The following is an 18,434-nucleotide window of genomic DNA, read 5'->3' on the forward strand; positions in this document are numbered from 1 at the left end:
GAGGCTCAGAGTGGATGAAAACGGAGAACATTGCAGATGTTCTTGAAATGATGAAGCCAAGACACCAGGCTGCTGAAAGCTTTAGCTTTATGTCGCTGTTTCCTCTAGTGACTGTAGCGTTGCCTCCATTTGTCCCTCCATCAATGGAGGATTCGTTCATTCAACAAACTGATGTTGAGCTCCAGCGGGTGCCGCGTTCTGTTTCAGGCCCCAGAACCCATACCTGCCTTCCCTTTGAGTCCTGGGGTTGTTAGAATGGGTCATTTTTGGCTCTGGGGACTTGAAGCTGCTTATGGAAAAGAGGGATGTTTGGAATCCAATAACAAGAAGGGGCCATTGCGAGGGCTGCGGCGCGGAAGGGCGCTCGCCTACCAGGGGACCTCAGGCCCGGTTCTCCCGCGCGCGGCCACAGGTCCTGGGGCGGCGAGGGGCGGGGCGGGGCGGCGAGGGGCGGGGCGGGGCGGCGAGGGGCGGGGCGGGGCGGCGAGGGGCGGGGCGGGCGCCCGGGTACCTGCGGCGGCCGGCAGAGGGCAGCCAGGGAGCGCGCCCGGCGGCAGGGCCGACCGCCCGCCCCTCCCCCCCGCCAAACCCCAGGTGAGTGTGGCTAAAGTGGGGCCGCCCCCTCGTCCGGGGCCCAGTCTCAGAGGGCCGGGGGTGGGGGGGGTGCGTCTGGCTCTCGGCGGGGCCCGGGGGGCGGTGCGCGGGGCGGCGGACGGGACCCGGGAGCCCTCGGCTCACGGGCGGGGGCGAGTCCCGGGGGCCGGCGTGGCGCTCCCCTCCCCCCCCCCCCGCGCCCGCCGCCCGCCTCTCCCGGAGCCTGGGCTGGACCCGAGCGGCCGCGGGCAGCGTGCCCCCCCAACCGCCCGCCTTCCCGGAACGCCGTGCGCCCCGGGTTTGGCCTGCTGTCGGCCGGGGCTCCTCGGGGGAGCGCGTGGTGCGTCCGCGGCCGGGGCGAGGCGGGGGCGGTCGGGTGGGGGAGGGGAGTGGGCGGTGAGAGGGCGGGCGGGCGAGCGCGGCTGCAGACGCCAGGCGGCGCTGGGGTGAGCGAGCCCCGCGAGCCGGTCAACAAGTGCGGTGGTTACCGAGCGCCGGCCGCCGGCGGGCGCGCACGTGCGGCGAGAGGGGCCCCGGTGTGGCCGAGCCGCTGCCCGTCTGCGCTCCACTTGCCCTCCGTGAGGATCCCACACTCCGGGTGATTGGCTCGGGGCGCCGTGCTGGGTCCGGGCCCGGGACGTTTGGGCTCTCGCCCCTGGGTAGGTGGTCGGGAGCGGGATTCCGATGGCACGTTGGTGCCCAGGAGCGTGTGAGTGCGGGATGCGGGTGTTTCTCCCTGGGCAGACGGGCTTCCTCTGCCTCACCCTGCCCACCTCTTTCAGTCTGAGAATCCTGCCCTGGGTTTGTTTTCTAGCCCTCCGGAAACCCACTCCTAGCCATCAGGCCCACCTGTTTTTCCCAGGCAGAAGACTTGAAGGAAGTGTTGAAATCCATCTAGGGTGCCTAGTGGTGCCCATGACACTTGCGCTCTTGGGGCGGAAGCCCCCTTTCTTGGGCTTCAGCAAGGTCTCTGCTGGGAGGTCTGAGACTTTTGTCTCCTGCCTGGCTGCTGGGAAGGCTGAGGACCTGATTTTCCCATCTGGGTGGTCTGTACCCCGTCCCCCCATTCCTCCCCCCCCCCCCCCGCCACGTCGTTCTAGGGAGAGGTGTGATGCAGAAGGTGGAAACCTAGCCTCAGATCAGGGCCAGAGGTATTCTAGTGAATGATCAGGTTCCACCTATGCTGCTCCATGGGAATCTTTGATCTTCCTAGCAGCTGGGGGCTGGGGAATCAGGGGTGGCCCTGGGTACCCTGGTAAGAGCACTGGCAGAGCCAGGGCTGCGGTCCAGTCTCTGCCCCTTCCCTCCCCTCCACCTTGAGCAAATGTGCCCTTACCGGGCCGGGTCTCCATGCCCCCTCCTGCCTGTGATAGCCACTTGCCCTCCCATCTCTTGGGGGGGGGGGCGGAATCATGCATCAGAGGCCTAAGCTTCATATCCTCTTTTTTCTCTCTGTCACATTTTCCAGACAAGTGCTCTGCACCTGCTGCCTGCCTTCCCTCTTAATCCTCCCAAGCCTGGCGCAGCGTGGCCCCACCACCCCTCTGCTGAAACTGCTTTCCTGAAAGTCATCTTGTTTCCAAACATTGCTCTTTTGCTGGCTGCGTCCTTCTGCCTGGGGAGCGGACCTCTGTGTGAGTGTGTCTTCTCTGCAGCCTTCTTTGATGTGATTTCTGGGGCACCCCGCTCTCCTGGTTTGGCTCTTCTCCATTGTTCTTTCTCTTTGGACCGCTCTTCCCCGCTCAGAGGGATTTTTTTTTTATAATGAAGTAATATTTTCTTTTTTTTTAAGATTTTATTTATTTATTTGACAGAGAGACACAGCGAGAGCAGGAACACAAGCAGGGGGAGTGGGAGAGGGAGAAGCAAACTCCCCACTGAGCAGGGAGCCCAATGCGGGGCTCCATCCCAGGACCCTGAGATCATGACCTGAGCCGAAGACAGACGCTTAACTGACTGAGTCACCTAGGCACCCCTAGCGGGATGTGTTTTGAGATGCTGTGTTTCGCTTTGCAGGAGCTTTCTTCAGGAGCCCTTCAGGGCAGCCCCCCTCTCTGGCTTCTAACGTCAGTCCTGGCCCCCTGGATGCCCGAGTGACACCCCAACCAAACATCCGAGTCTGGCCTCCTCCTACGAGCCAGATGCTCTCACTTGCTCCTCAGCAGTGGGGTTCCCTCCTCCGTTATACTCCCTTTTCCCTGAAGTGTCTCTACCTCTCGCCACCCATCTGTGAACTACTACTGCAGGCCTCGAACATCTCAGGCAGGGCTCCGAGGCCCTTCCTCTGGTCTGATGCCAGCATCCCGTCCAGCCTCTGTGGTCCATCTGCCAGGTCACTGGTAGACTGATGGTCCCTGACTCCTGCTTTTGCCCAGTGGCTGACCCTCCTCCCCTGAGCAATCTTAAGAGGCTTCTCATTCCTCCCACACAAAGCCGAGCTCTTCCTGAGTTGAAGGCTCCTCATTCATGGGGCCTCACTCTCCCAAACCAATTTCCAGGCCTGCAACTTCTTCCCTCCCTACCGCGGTCAGCCCCTTTGCCCTTACCCTCTGGGATCACGCTTGGTTGCTGTTGCCCTGAGAAAGCTTTGTGACCTCTCTGGCTGCACTGGGGGCCGTTTTCTTGGCTTTCCCTCTTCATCATGCCCTGGTGCAGCTGTCTGCTGCTGATCTCTGGCCCTTTGGGCCCTTGAAGCGTGTTCCCCTTCTGGATCCGCAGGACCTGGGCCCCCTGCAAGCACTCAAGAAAGGAGTTCCCACCTCCAGACATCCGCGAATACCTCCCTGTTAGCCTTCAGAGTCTGGCTGAAACTGCACCTCTGTCCTAGACTCTTCCAGTCTTCCGGATTCCCATCTGTCTACACTCCTGCTGGGTTATTAATGGATTCATTACCATGTGTGCCACCCAATTGAATACTGTGTTCTCTGCCTTCAGCCTCCGGTTGTGAGAGATGCTTTTCCGGCCCTTAACCATAGCAGCTATTTATTGAGTGGTCATTAGGAGCAGGGCAGTGTGCTGATCTTTCCAGGCGCTCCCTTGTGTGTGTGTGATCCTCCCGATGCCCAGAGGGATGACTGCTGCAATTATTGTCTTGTCCAGCCCATGAGGACACCAACCCAGAGAGCTTGAGGGACTTGCCTCCATCACACAGCTTGTCAGCAGGCCAGGCACAGTTTGGAACTCCAGTCCTCCTGACTCCCAAGACGTTTTCAGTGCTAGGATTTGCTGTTCAGGGAAGCGTGTGCTTCAGACCAAGGAGTGTTATGTGTCCTCTTGGCACCTGGCCCAGGTGCAGGGGCTGGGCCTGTGGCTTGGTCAGCTGGTTGCTTTGGGACTCCAGGGAAAGACTTTGTAACAGAACAGATGGTTAATGGTGGGGCAAGTGACTCAGGGAGGCTGTGACATCTGCCCTGAGGCCTTAGAAACAGGACGTCTGTGTGTGTGTGTATGTGTGTCTTAAGTAAAAGTTGTGGTACAGAGAACCCTGTAGGGCCCTCCGGTAGTTTGGGTCATGTCTGTCCCTTAAGGCACTTTCACCTGCTTTTTTTTTTTTTTTTCGGTCAAGAAAATCAATCCCAGCTCCCCCCCAAACTGAACGGCCTTCAAGGAAAGAAGTTTCCTAGTCCTTCCTTCCCTCTGCAGGTCACTGTCATATGAAAATGAGTTCCTGCTGTGAAATACGGTTGCCATGGCAACCGCTAGCGTGAGGCCCCAAGTCTGTTGCTCCTAGGTCTCTGCGCAGTAAGCTTCCAGGGGCTTTTTTCCATCTCTGTCGCCTAAAAACACAAAACACTACACTTCGCTCTCCTTTCGCATACACATTCGAAAATGTCGTTTTTTTTTTTTTTGTTTTTTTTTTTCCCAGGCAGTGGTTTCTGGGCACTCTCGGTGCCCCAGCAGCCTGTGACTGGGCTGCTGACACATGCCATTAATAATGCCTCTAGAACGGTGCCCCCGGTTTAGGCCATATTTTGAGTGAAGGCCATTGCATGGTGTCCAGTGTCTGGTGTCCTCGACGACAGGAGAGGCAGAGGGAGAGAGTGGTTTGGTGCGGTGGGGAGGGCATTTTGGTGCCACTCTGCTTCCCTGGCAGGTGGCGAAATTGTCCTCAGTTGCTGCCTCCTTCTGTGTTAGAGCCTTACTCGCCGCCCAGAGCAGGTCCTCAGCGGTGCTGAGAAAGGTGCCTTTAGCAGCAGGCATAGCTCCGGACTTGGATTGAGTGCTTACTATGTGCAGACGCTGTTCCCTTGCTTAATCCTCAACCAAGGGAAATGCAAAGTACTATTATCCCCATTTTATAGGTAAGGAAATTGATGTGTAGAGAAGCGAAGTGCTTGCCCAAGGACACACAGCAATGGTCCTAGGAAGTGTGGCCCCTGTGGCCAGTGCCCTTTACTGTGTTTAAAGAATGAAAGTGTGAATTGGAGAGGTAGGGCAGGTTGGCTATCTCAAGATTGAGGCTTAAAGCGGCGGTCTTCAACTTTTTATTTATTTTTTCAGTTTGCCATTTTTAAAAAAAGGTTTTATTTGTTCATTAGAGAGAGAGAGAGAGAGAGAGCACGAGTAGGGGGGAGAGGCAGAGGGAGAAGCAGACTCTCCGCTGAGTCAGGAGCCTGACCTGGGGCTCAATCCTAGGACCTGGAGATCACGACCTGAGCGGAACGCAGATCCCAGCCATCTGAGCCACCCAGGGGGCCCTTCAGTTTACCACTTTTCATGTCTTAAGGGCAAAAGGCGGTGGTGAAAACGCATGTACTTGAATGTTATAGCAGTACTATTTGTAATCGCCAAAACACTGGAAATCACCCAACGGCAGTAGAATGGACAAATACGTTGGGGGGAATACACATGATAGAACACTACTACAGTGAGGATGAACCATTTACAGGCACACGGAACCACGTGGGTGCATCACACAAACCATATGATTGAGTTTCTTTAGCTATTCCACCACCAATGAATGTTCAGACTGTACAGTTTTTCACGGCTCCAAACTGCCACAAAGACTGTCCCAGAACTTTCCACCTGTGCACACGTGCCGGGGTTTCCTTAGGGCAGATCCCGAGAAACAATCCCTGTGTCATAGGGCAGATGCATTTTTTTATGTTAACAAGTGTATGTCCATGTGACATTCCTTTTTAAGCCTCAGATCCCATGACTTTATCAATCTGATCCCTGTGAAATTGCCTTTGTCAGTTCTGGCCCAGCAGTTTGGTCTCCCTGGTCTGTTCTGTGCCCTGGCTTCGTTCCATGGCTCTTACCACCCAGCAGTGAGATGGCCTGCCCCGCTCACTTCCAAGCACGGGCCAAACACCTGGTACCATATGATTCCATTTATATAAAGTGCAAAAGAGGCAAAACGAATATAAGGTGTTGGAAGTCAGTGTAGTAGGTTCCTGGAGGCATGAGGAAGGCTCCTGGGAGGCTGGTAGTGTTTGTTCTCTTTATCTGGGTGTTGGTCACATATTCATATTGTCAAAATTCACCAATTTTGGTATGTGTACTTCTCTGTATGTGTGTCATACTTCAGGATTTAGCAATGGGACACCTGGGTGGCTCCTTGGGTTGAGCATCTGCCTTCGGCTCAGGTCATGATCCCAAGGTCCTGGGATCGAGTCCCGCATTGGGCTCCTTGCTCAGCGGGGAGCCTGCTTCTCCCTCTGCCTGCCGCTCCCCCTGCTTGTGCACTTGCTCTCTCTGACAAATAAATAAAATCTTAAAAAAAAAGATTTAGCAAAACCAGAATAAAGGCAGCAGTGACCCTAGACCCAAGACATGAATACAGACACACCATACCTTTGACTTCACTCTACCTGGAACCTTGGACTTCTGGTGACAGTTAGGAGGTGATATGAGGGTGGGCACCCGGATTCTGGGGGTACAGCTCTGGGGATGTGGAAGCAGGGCCAGATCGGCTCTGGTTTCCTCCTGTTCCCCTCCACTCTGCTGGGGTTGGGGAGCGCTTGCTAAGCTAGGATGTGGCTGGTGGGGATCAGCCAAGTCAGCGGTCCTTTTGTTGCTGTGATGCTGGGGGGCAATCGAGGTAATGTGTATTCCTTATCTGTTGGTTGTGGGGTGTTAGGTGGGCCTGGAGAGATTGCAGAATCTGGCTGGTGCTATAGCTCTCAGCACAGACATCCTCCACCCTCTGACAGCCACGAGCTGCTTGTAAAACATCAGCCTTTCAAGGACTACACCGGCCTGTAAAGTGAGTGGCATTCACTGGGAGAGCATCTCCTTTCCTGTGGAGTTACATGCTGCTAAAAATACCAGAGCACCCTATGTAAGTCCACAGTTACGCAGTTAGCACCTGACGTAAAAGCACTTAGTATACCATGGCAGTTCATCAGCTGCGGGCTGCAGTGACGGTTGTGGGCATCATGACGAAGTTACGGGGTGTTTGCCTGGTGAGGAGGTTGAGTAATCGTCACTCTCCAGCCCTGCTGCGCACATGCCTGCAACGTGCTGGTGCTTTTCATCTTTGGATCTGGCCATCCGAGCAGTTGAGTTGATGTCGGGGGTTTATAAAGTTGCCTCTTGCTTGACCCCCACCCCCTTCTCATTCACCGATGATACATCCTCTGATTCTGAGAAATGCAGCATCTTGGATCCATCCAAGAGTCCCCTCACTGAGTAGCCAGGGCCAGGGGGCCGTTTGGCCCGTGCTTGGAAGTGAGCAGGGCAGCCCATCTCATTGTTGGGTAGTAAGAGCCATGGAACGAAGCCAGGGCACAGAATAGACCAGGGAGACCAAACTGCTGGGCCAGAACTGACAGAGGCAATTTCACAGGGATCAGATTGATAAAGCCATGGGATCTGAGGCTTAGAAAGGAATGTCACATGGACATCAATTTGTTAACATAAAAAATGCATCTGCCCTAAGACATAGGGATTCTGTTTCTCCGGATCTGCCCTAAGGAAACCCTGGCACATGTGCACAGGTGGAAAGTTCTGGGACAGTCTTTGTGGCAGTTTGGAGCCGTGAAAAACTGTACAGTCTGAACATTCATTGGTGGTGGAATAGCTAAAGAAACTCAGATGGTCATACCCAGGAATACTATGCAGCTTTGAAAAAGAATTAGTTAGAGGTGCCTGGGTGGCTCAGTTGGTTAAGTGTCTTCTTTTGGCTCAGGTCATGATCCCACGGTCCTGGGATCCAACCCTGCACTGGGCTCCCTGCTCAGCGGGGAGTCTGCTTCTCCCTCTCCCTCTGCCTCTTCCCCTGCTTGTGCTCTCTCTCTCTCAAATAAATAAAATCTTTTTTTTTTTTTAATTTAAGTCACTAAGGACAGTTTTAAAAATTTTTTTAAATTTTTTTCTAAAGATGTTATTTATTTATTTGACAGAGAGAGAGATCAGAAGTAGGCAGAGAGGCAGGCAGAGGGAGAGGGAGACTCTTAGCCACCCAGGCACCCCAAAATCTTTTTTAAAAAAAAGAGAAAGAATTGGTTAGATCTTTATATAACAATATAGATGAAGGGCACCTGGGTGGCTTAGTCAGTTAAACATCCAACTCTTGATTTCAGCTAAGGTCATGATCTTTTAGGGTTGTGAGATCAAGCCCCAAGTTAGGCTCCATGCTGGGCATGGAGGCTGTTTAAGATTCTCTCTCTCTCTCTCTCCCTCTCCCCTGCCCCCCCAAGACAAAACAAAACAAAATATATAAAACAATATAGATAAATCTCTAAGATTGTAGGGAGAAGAAAGCAAGTTTCAAAGTGATAAATATATTATGCTATTTGTAGAAATATATACATGTAGTCATTTATACTTTGTATGAGGACACATATATGTAACACACATCTATATGTAAAAGCACATAAAACAGTCTAGGGGCGCCTGGGTGGCTCAGTCAGTTAAGCGACTGCCTTCGGCTCTCTATCTCTCATTCTCTCTCTCTCAAATAAATAAATAAATCTTTAAAAAAAAACAGTCTAGAAAAATACATTCCAAACTTATAATAGATGTTATTTCCAGGGGAGGGAGAAGACCAGAATTGTTCGTGCATGGGGGTGGGGATGATTAAAAGGAAATTTATCCTTCTCTGTGATATTTAAAAAAATTTTTTAAAGATTTTATTTATTTGAGAGAGAGATTGAGAGATAGAGAGCACGAGAGGGAAGAGGGTCAGAGGGAGAGGCAGACTCCCCGCTGAGCAGGGAGCCCGATGTGGGACTTGATCCCGGGACTCCAGGATCATGACCTGAGCCGAAGGCAGTCGCTTAACTGACTGAGCCACCCAGGCACCCGATATTTAAAATTTTTTAAATTACAATTAAATTGATAATTTATATACATCAAATAATTCACTCATTTTATTTTTGTTAAGATTTTGTTTATTTGACACAGAGAGATGCAGTGAGAGAGGGAACACAAGCTGGGGGAGTGGGAGAGGGAGAAGCAGGCTTCCCGCGGAGCAGGGAGCCCGGTGCGGGGCTCAATCCCAGGACCCTGAGATCATGATCTGAGCCGAAGGCAGATGCTTAACGACTGAGGCCGCCCCAATTCACTTCATTTTAAGTATATAATCTCTTTAAATCCGTAAAAGGAAAAGTACTTATATAATTAAAGATTAATACTAATCTGACCCCCTTCTTGATAGAAGACTTTTTTCAATGCGTTTTTGAGCACTGATGGACTGTGACATGCTCACTGTGTAGTGCTTTGCATTTAAGGGCAGCTTGCGTAGGTAGAAATTCTGCCTTTTTTTTTTTTTAAAACAGCATTTTATTCATCTCAGTATCTTTTTTTTTAAAGATTTTATTTATTTATTTGAGAGAGAGATTGAGAGAGAGAGAGCACGAGAGGGAAGAGGGTCAGAGGGAGAAGCTGACTCCCCGCCGAGCAGGGAGCCCGATGTGGGACTCGATCCCGGGACTCCAGGATCATGACCTGAGCCGAAGGCAGTCGCTTAACCGACTGAGCCACCCAGGTGCCCCCGAAATTCTGCCTTTTTTGAACTGAGATCTGCCTCTTTGTTGTTCTGTTTCTGAGTCTGTCCCTTTGGAACCGTCTCAAATAAGTCTTCTTCCCTTTTCCGTGGGCTAGGATTTTCACTGGTGCAAGATCCCTGTCATGCCCACCTCCTGTGGGGAGAGATGCTCACCTCTTAAAGGGCTTCCCTGTAGAGTCTGTAGGGTCATATGGATCACGCATTCCAGATCCCAAACTGTGCTGGGCACCTGGCTCGAAGCCATCCTCCTAAAGTTTTGCAGAACAGGACCCTCTGCCCCTGATGTTGCTTGACCACGACATAACACTTCTTCAAAATAATGGTCTTTTGATTTATAAAAATAACTCACATTCCCTGTGGAAATGTAGAAAATACACAAAAACACAAGAAAATAAAAGCCATTGATTCTCAACCCCCAGAGATGACTGTTGTTTAATGTTTAAAAATTGAGATCAGGGGCGCCTGAGTGGCTCAGTTGTTAAGGGTCTGCCTTTGAATCAGGTCATTGATCCCAGGGTCCTGGGATCGAGCCCCACGTCGGGCTCCCCGCTCAGCGGGAACCCTGCTTCTCCCTCTCCCACTCCCCCTGCTTGTGTTCCTGCTCTCATTATCTCTCTCTCTGTCAAATAAATAAATAAAGTCTTTTAAAAAAAATAAAAATTGAGATCATTCTATATAAATGGTTTTTATAACCAACATGTTTGCTTATGCATAAGAAAGATGACTGACATCTGTGTAACACATTTTTTCTTAGTTCATGGTTTTTTAATTATTATTTTTATGTTTATTTTTTTTAAGATTTATTTGCAAGAGGGCACGCACATGTGTACAAGAAGGGGGAGGGGCAGAGGGAGAGAATCTCAAGCCGACTCGCCGCTGAGCATGGAGCTGACAAGGGCCTGGTCCCACAACCCAGAGATCCTGACCTGATCCAAAATCAACAGTCAGACGCTTCACTGACTGAGCCACCCAGGCGACCCTATTTTTAATTTTTTTATAGATTTTATTTTTAAGTAATCTCTACACCCAGCGTGGGGCTTGAACTCACAACCTTGAGATCAAGTGTCTCATGTTCCACTGACTGAGCCAGCCAGGCGCCCCTATTACTATTTTTAAACATAGAGAAGTTTCTGTGTGGTGTTGTAGACTGAATGTTTTATGTTTTCCCAAAATTCGTATGTTGATACCCTAACCTCCAATGTGATGGTATTTGGAGATGGGTGTTCAGGAGGTAATCAGGATTACATGAGGCCATGAGGGTGGGGCCCTCATGATGGGATTAGTGTCCTGATAAGAGAGACCAGTTGGCCCTCCCTCCCTCCCTCCCTCTTTCTCTCTCCCTCTCTCTCTGCTCTGCACGCACAGAGGAAAGGCCAAGGGAACACACAGAAGTCAGGCTTCCGTCTGCCCCCCCCAAGGAGGAGAGCCCACACCAGGAACCAAGTTAACCAGCACTTTGATCTTGAACTTCAGCTTCCAGAACTGTGAGAAATAAATGTTGTTCAGTTGCCCAGTCTCCAGGGTATTTGTGAAGGCAGCCCGAGCTGACTGATAGATGTGGCTAAGGCCATGAGTTCTTTCATTTTATGATTTCCTCCTTTGCTTTTGGGTTTTAAAGGTCTTCCCCACCCCAAGGTCAGATAAATATTCACCTGTATTTCTTCGGGTTCTTTATTTGGTGCCCACTTTTCCATTCACTGCTCTCTTTTCCATTCAGCTCTAATCCAGTCGAAACTTAATTTGGTTTATGATGTGAGATAAGACCCTGATTTTCTTTCTTTCCAAATTGTCGACCAGTTCTTTCCATTTAATTTCTTTTCCCACCAGCTATATTTTAAATTTAAAGTGATTTTTTTGAATAGATGTTACAATGATGTTGTTCAGAATTCAAAAGATGTAATTGTACGCCTGAAACATAATATAACATTGTATGTCAACTAGTTGGGATTAAAATAAAAACTTAAAACCCCACAAAATTCAAAAGATACAAAAGACAATGAGATTCTCCCTTCTCCCTTCTCCCTTAGATTCCCAGTCCCAGAACCAGTGTTACTAGTAACCGTGTGTTACTAGGTTATAGGTTTTGGACATTAGGTATCCTTCCCTCTTCTCTGGACAGACTTTAAATGTTAGCTTTATTCTAGTGTACAAACATATTAACTTCCAGGCTTTCTGTTTCTGTTTCTTTCATTATCTGTCTCTTCTTCCTGTACGATGACATTTTTTAAAATATATTTTAACACCTGGAAGTGCAGGTTCTTTCTTGAAATTTCCTTCGTTATGCTTGCCTATTTATTTATTCTTCTATATGAAATTTATAATTGCTTTTCTACAAATATCATTAGAATCAAATTTGGGATTATATTAAACTTATAAAATAGTAACTATTGGGGCGCCTGGGTGGCTCAGTCGTTGAGCATCTGCCTTCGGCTCAGGTCATGATCCCGGGGTCCGCGGATCGAGCCCTACATCGGGCTCCCTGCTCAGCGGGGAGCCCGCTTCTCTCTCTCTCCCACTCCCCCTGCTTGTGCTCTCTCTCACTGTGTCTCTCTGTCAAATAAATAAATAAAATCTTTAAAAAAAATAGTAACTATTGGTTTTTCCTATCTAGAACATAGGGTCTGTCCTGTATTTATTTATGTGTTCTTTCCAGTCACCTCTTCTTTTATACTATGCAGTAAAGTTTCATAGATTTCTTTATGAAGACTGTGAACATTTCTTGTTCAGTTTGTTGCGAGGTGTTTTACTTTTTTTGTTACTAGGGAATAGGACCTTTTTTTCTTTAAAGATTTTATTATTTATTTGTCAGAGTGAGCACAAGCAGGGGGAGCGGCAGAGGGAGAGGGAGAAGCAGGCTCCCCGCTGAGTGGGGATCCCAGTGTGGGGCTCCATCCCAGGACCCTGAGATCGTGACCTGAGCTGAAGGCAGACGTTTGACTGACTGAGCCCCCAGGCGCCCTGTGCAGTGATTTCTTTCTTTTTTTTTTTTTTAAGATTTTATTTTTATTTATTTGACAGAGAAAGAGAGAGAGGGAGGGAGGGAACACAAGCAGGGGGAGTGGAGGAGGGAGAAGCAGGCTTCCTGCAGAGCAGGGAGCCTGATGCGGGGCTCGATCCCTGACTGAGCCGAAGGCAGGTCATGCTTAACCGACAGCCACGCAAGTGTCCCGGGATCTTTTTTTTTTTTTTTTAACATTTATTTTCAACTGGATATGTTGGAATATAAGAAGTTACTGACTTAAAAAATTATTGTGAAATGTGTATATACAAGTGCATATAAAACATGTACATTTTAAAGGAGACTAATAAGACAGACATCTGCCTAGCCAGCTTAAGAAATAGAGCCCCACTAGCCCTTTAGAATTGCTTTTATACCTCTCCTTAAATGGAGCTCCCTCTTTCCTCACCCTTAGGGGACGTACTAACCTGGATTTTGTTATAATTTTTAACCTGCCCTTTATAGCTTCACCGTACAGGCTTATGTCCTCAAACAATACATTGTTGGATTTTTGTATGCTTTTGAGGTTTTACCAATGGACTCATGCTGGATTCGTTTTTAAATTGATACATGTGTGTACCTGTTGTTGAGATTCATCTTGTTGCACGTAGCTGGTACCCAATTTATTTATCCCTGCCACTTGTTTTTGTTTTTTTTTTAATAAAGATTTTATTTATTTATTTCAGAGAAAGAGAGAATGAGAGATAGCACGAGAGGGAAGAAGGTCAGAGGGAGAAGCAGACTCCCCGCTGAGCAGGGAGCCTGATGTGGGACTCGATCCCGGGACTCCAGGATCATGACCTGAGCCGAAGGCAGTCGCTTAACCAACTGAGCCACCCAGGCACCCTATCCCTGCCACTTGTTGATGGGCATTTGGGTCGTTTCTGCTTTTCTTTACTATCCCCACCATCCTTTCTATGTGTAAGTTTCTCCAGGATGTATACTTGGGAGTAGATTACAAGGTCATAGGCCATGTGCTCCTTCACCTCCTGTTCTCCAAATTCTGAAGCGACGTGCATTCCCTGCAGACCTGGACCAGAGTGTTGGTTACTCTCCATCGTCACCAATACCATCCACTCTTTTCGTTTTTGTCAGTCTGGTGAGTGTGAACTGATACCTTACTGTGGTTTAAATTGGCATTTCGAGGGGCGCCTGGCTGGCTCCGTTGGTGGAGCATGTGACGCTTGATCTTGGGGTTGTGAGTTTGAGCCCCACGTTGGGTATAGAGATTACTTTTAAAAAAGATAAAATCTTAGGGTGCCTGGATGGCTTAGTTGGTTAAGCATCAGACTCTTGATTTCAGCTCAGGTCATGATCTCAGGGTGGTGAGATCAAGCCCGGAATTGGGCTCTATACTGGGCATGGAACCTGCTTGAGACTCTCTCCCCCTCTCTGCCCTAACCACTCCCTCCATTCATGCTTTCTCTCTCTCTAAAAATAATAATAATAATAAAATCTTTTTAAAAATTGGCATTTTGATGATTACTGCTAACAGTGAACACATTTACGAGCTATTTGTTTCCTCATTTATGCACCTGTACTTTATTTCTTTCCTATTTGACTTTTTTTCTCTTCCCTTACCCCACTCCAGGTGGTGCCCCTATTAGATTATTACTGATTCAAAAAAAAAAGATTATTACTGATTCATAAGTCATCTTCCCACGTTCACATTCTGGTACTAATTCTTTGTTTATTTTGTGTTATAAACACTTCTCTCAGTTTGTGGCTGGCTTTTTCACTATCTTAATAGAATCTCTTTTTTTAAAATATATTTTCTTTTTCTTTTTTTTTAATCTCTTTTTGAGAGGGAGGTGGGGGAGGTGCCGAGGGAGAAGGAGAGAGAGAATCTTAAGCGGGCTCCACTCCCAGCGTGGAGCCCAACATGGGACTCGATCTCGTGACCCTGAGATCATGACTTGAGCCGAATCAAGAGTTGGACGCTTAACCGACAGAGCCACCCAGACACCCCAGTAGCATCTTTTGATGAACAGAACAGTCAGAGCTTAAGTCAGCAAGCTTATCATTAACTAAAGTTCGGTATTTGTTTATGTTTCCTTTCTTTTGTGGTAAAATGTACATACAGTGAAGTGCACAAATCTTCTATGTTCCATCAGTGAGCTCAAATAAGTGCATACACCCATGCAACCCAAACCTGCGTCAAGATAGAGAACATGACCATCACCCCAGAAAGTTCCCTCATCCTTCTTCCCAGGCAAATTCTACACCACTCCCCCAGAATCAACTACTATTTGGATTTGTTTCCACCATGGACCAGTTTTGCCTGTGCTAGGACTTCATATGAATGGAATCAAACAGTATGTACTCTTTTGTCAAAGGCTTCCTGCTCTCACTTGACATGATGTTTTGATACTTACCCTTGGTGTATCAGTAGCTGCTTCCTTTTTATTGCTGTCATGTTCCATTGTATGAATATGTACAATTTACTTACCCCTTCGCCTATCGATAGACCCCTGGGCTGTCTTTAGTTTTTGGCTATTGTAAATGGAGTGGCCCTGAGTCTTCTTGTTGACATATGTTTTCATGTCTCATATATATTATTTCTCTTACATGTTTTACTTCTGTTAGGAGTGGAATTGCTGGGTCATAGGTTAGGCCTAACTTTTTTTTTTTTTTTTTAAGATTTTATTTGTTTATTTGAGAGAGAGAGTGAGAGAGAGAGCACGAGAGGGAAGAGGGTCAGAGGGAGAAGCAGACTCCCTGCCGAGCAGGGAGCCCGATGTGGGACTCAATCCCGGGACTCCAGGATCATGACCTGAGGCGAAGGCAGTCGCTTAACCAACTGAGCCACCCAGGCGCCCTGCCTGAATTATTATATGACCCCATTTGAAGCCTCGGATTCCTGGGCTGGCCAGGTGAGCTCTCAAACAGGCGGTCACTTTACCACTGATTGAGAAGTTGGTGGTAAAGCCGCTTCAAACATTTGGGCTTGGTGAATCGTTGTGTTTTGTTTTTTGTTTTGTTTTTTTTTTTTCCTTTCCCCTCTAACTTTAAATTTAGTTTGCAGTTTTGGAACAATGTTCTCAGTCCCTGGTGGAAAGTTAATGGAGAACGCTTAATTTAGAAGGTGAAATGTAGGAGTGTGTATGATTTTCTGAACTTCATTTTTGGAAACCAGGTTCATTTCTCTTGCTCCTCCATGTAGAGCACCGAGGGGCTAGGGGAGGGGGGTGTTCGGGGCGCGGATCGGAAGGTAGACCCAGAGTCAGAGTTCTTCATCGCCATCCCTCAGGGGCCGTTTGCCTAAGAAGGCTCAACATCCAAATTGTTCTACTCTTAAGTGGGGCCTCATTTAAAAGTAAAAAAGGAAATGAATTCACTTCTGGTTTCTCTTTCAATGTCATCAGATCACACCGATTAGTGACAGGAGAAAACCCTATTCTGACTGGTGTCTGAGTTGTCACACTGCTTGTCCTCATTAATGTCTGGGTCTGGGAAAGTGTTTGATCAAGGGGCAGGTGCCATGGGTGAAGTTCACCAAAAGAGGTCAGAGATGAATGTGAAATCCTTTCTAACCCCAAGTAATAGAACCCAGTCCAGGCTTTGTCCCGGGGCAGCTGCCCAAGTGGCTGGCCGTTGCCCACTTTCCATCCCTTGGCCTTTCTGGATGGCCGGTTCCCACAGCCGTCTCTCCCCGCCACTTCTAATCTTCAGGGCGCTTTTCCTCTTTTGCAGAAGCCACCACTTTGGGGTCTGATGACCCCGGCCTAGACATGAAGAGCTTTCTCCCACTCTCTGGGCTTGTTAGGACCTTACGCTTAAGACTTGAGCTCAGCAGAAACAGGACCAGGTTCTTCGCCACGTGGCCTTCCCCTGTCAAGGGTGCTGCTGGGCACGTCACTCAGCTGCTTGGAGTATTGCGTTTGGCCAGAGCTGCAGGTGGCCGTGGGCATGGTGGGTTTGCCAAAGTCATTTTTGCGAACCGAGCGTCCTATGAGGAAGACAGCTTCGATTTCTGTGCTTGATGGCAGTGATTTTGTAACAAATGGACATTAAGTCTCTTGTTTTCACGTTCTCAGTTTACTGTAATCATTTTCCAACAGCGGGGACAGAAGCATCTCGGATAAAAGGAGCCTCCTCTCATTCCGCACAAAAGTGTGTCACGGGCTGGGATGGCCTCAGACTTCCCATAAACTTGTCTTCAGGTTCGGGTCCTGTGGTGAACTGCGTCGCCCTTGACAGGGTGATGGGGGGTAACTTAGCAGAGGAGGGACCTTGGCAGCAAGCAGGCCCCGCGTGGCATCTCAGTGGCCTTCGCAGAATTGAAACTTGGTGTCTAGGTCACTGTCTGAGGTCACAGCAGAGAGGACAGGCCAAGGGAGCAGATGGAATTCGACTGTGGGCTGAGCTCACTTTGCGCAGGCCTGTCCGGAGTGTGGGTCAAGGAGCTAGTTAGGGGTTGAAGGCTTGCACTCCACGGGTCACTGCCCTGGAGCAGGCTCACTGTACATCATCGCTCTGTGGTGAGCTCTGCTGACAGATGGAGAACATGGACTCTTAGGGCGTTCGTGTTGGAGTCTGGGGCAGGCATGTGGGCCGGACAGCACGCGAGGCAGCTGGGAAGAGCTGCACTCGGAGGAGGGCTGGGCGGCAAGCGGGGCGCGTGCTAGGGGTGCAGGGTCGGTGGGGGTAGGAAGGTAAGGCACATCTCCAGAGGTTGGCAGGTGGGAATCAGGCAGGTTATCCACAGGAGGCTCACAGGCGCTTAGGGTTCTGACACATAGGCGAGGCCAGTGGTGGGAGAAGTTCGGCAGTAGAGGGAAGGAGACTTCTGTAGAGAGGAGGGCCGGGAGCCAGAAGCGCTCGGCGTTTCTGGCATGAGCAGCGTAGAAGCTGGATTGCTTCCTGGTTAAGGGCCTGGGCTCTGAGTTCAGACTTAGAGGTTTCATCCCGCCTCTAGCACTCCCTCACTCTGTGGCCTTGAAAAGTTGCTTTGCCTCTCTGGGCCTCAGTTTCCTGTAAAATGGAAATAATGAGTACCTGCTTTGCTGCCATGAGGACTAGATGAGAAGGCTTGTACAAAGCATGTAGAACAGTGCTTGGCATGTGGGTGATGGTGATTATTATTTAGTAATGAGGTCTTGGTTTGGCCTGAGGGGTGTCCTCTGGGCCTTGGACCTGCCTGCAGGTGGGGTTCACATCTGGACACCAGGGCTGCTGCTTTGATTTTATATCGAATTCTGTAACCCACATACTTGCCCTGTTCGTGCGGCTGCAGCAAGCTGAGTCAGATGCGTCTCTCAGTTTAATCATCAGATTTCAGGAGGCATCTCCTCTTTCTGCTTTCTGCCTGGCCTCTGTTCTCTTTGATCCCTAAGTTGTTTATTTGTATTGTGTTTAGTCCCCAGCCTGCCTCAAGCCCTCCTTGAAAAAGACAGTTCTACATTTTGAATGGATAAATATAACTTTAGATCATACATTGAATCAGAGTAGCAACGTAAGGAGGTATGCCCTGCCTGCCCGTGTCCCTGCCCACTCCTCTTTACCTGAGATCAGTTGAGGCCTTAAGAAGGGTCAGTCCCTGGGAACCCCCCTCCCCAAACCCACTGCAGAGAAACCCAGATTTTCCTGGCTGTGAAGATGCACTGTCAGGCCTCGTTGGGGATTGGTGAGGGGGTGGCTGGCAGAGGACAAAGACGATCTCTCATGAAGCACCGCTGTGTGCCTCTCATGAAGCATCTGTGTGCAGGTGCCTGATCCACTTTGGGCTGCTCCAGGAGGCTGCTGCTTGGCATAATTATCCCAGTTGTGGGATTGTAGAATTCTAGGGAGTTTATTCTGTAAGTCTGGAGGAGGGGTGTGGATCTGCCATCGAATCAGTTTGGACCAGCTCGTGGGCCATATGAAGGACCAGATGGAAGACCTTCCCCA

General features: G+C 49.4%; 1 protein-coding gene across 1 annotated transcript in view; it reads left to right on the forward strand.

The window, feature by feature from the left end:
- The first annotated feature begins 569 nt into the window (after positions 1-569).
- The window catches only part of RPH3AL (rabphilin 3A like (without C2 domains)), a 139,914-nt gene continuing 122,049 nt past the window's right edge, over positions 570-18,434 (forward strand). Inside the window, exon 1 of the mRNA XM_028109225.2 lies at positions 570-594. The gene's annotated coding sequence lies outside the window, so the exon portion shown is untranslated. The remainder of the gene's footprint in view (positions 595-18,434) is intronic.

Source organism: Eumetopias jubatus, unplaced genomic scaffold, assembly GCF_037043125.1.
Source record: "Eumetopias jubatus isolate StellerSeaLion01/CBP00866 unplaced genomic scaffold, mEumJub1_p1.0 scaffold_10, whole genome shotgun sequence".
Taxonomy (NCBI): domain Eukaryota; kingdom Metazoa; phylum Chordata; class Mammalia; order Carnivora; family Otariidae; genus Eumetopias; species Eumetopias jubatus.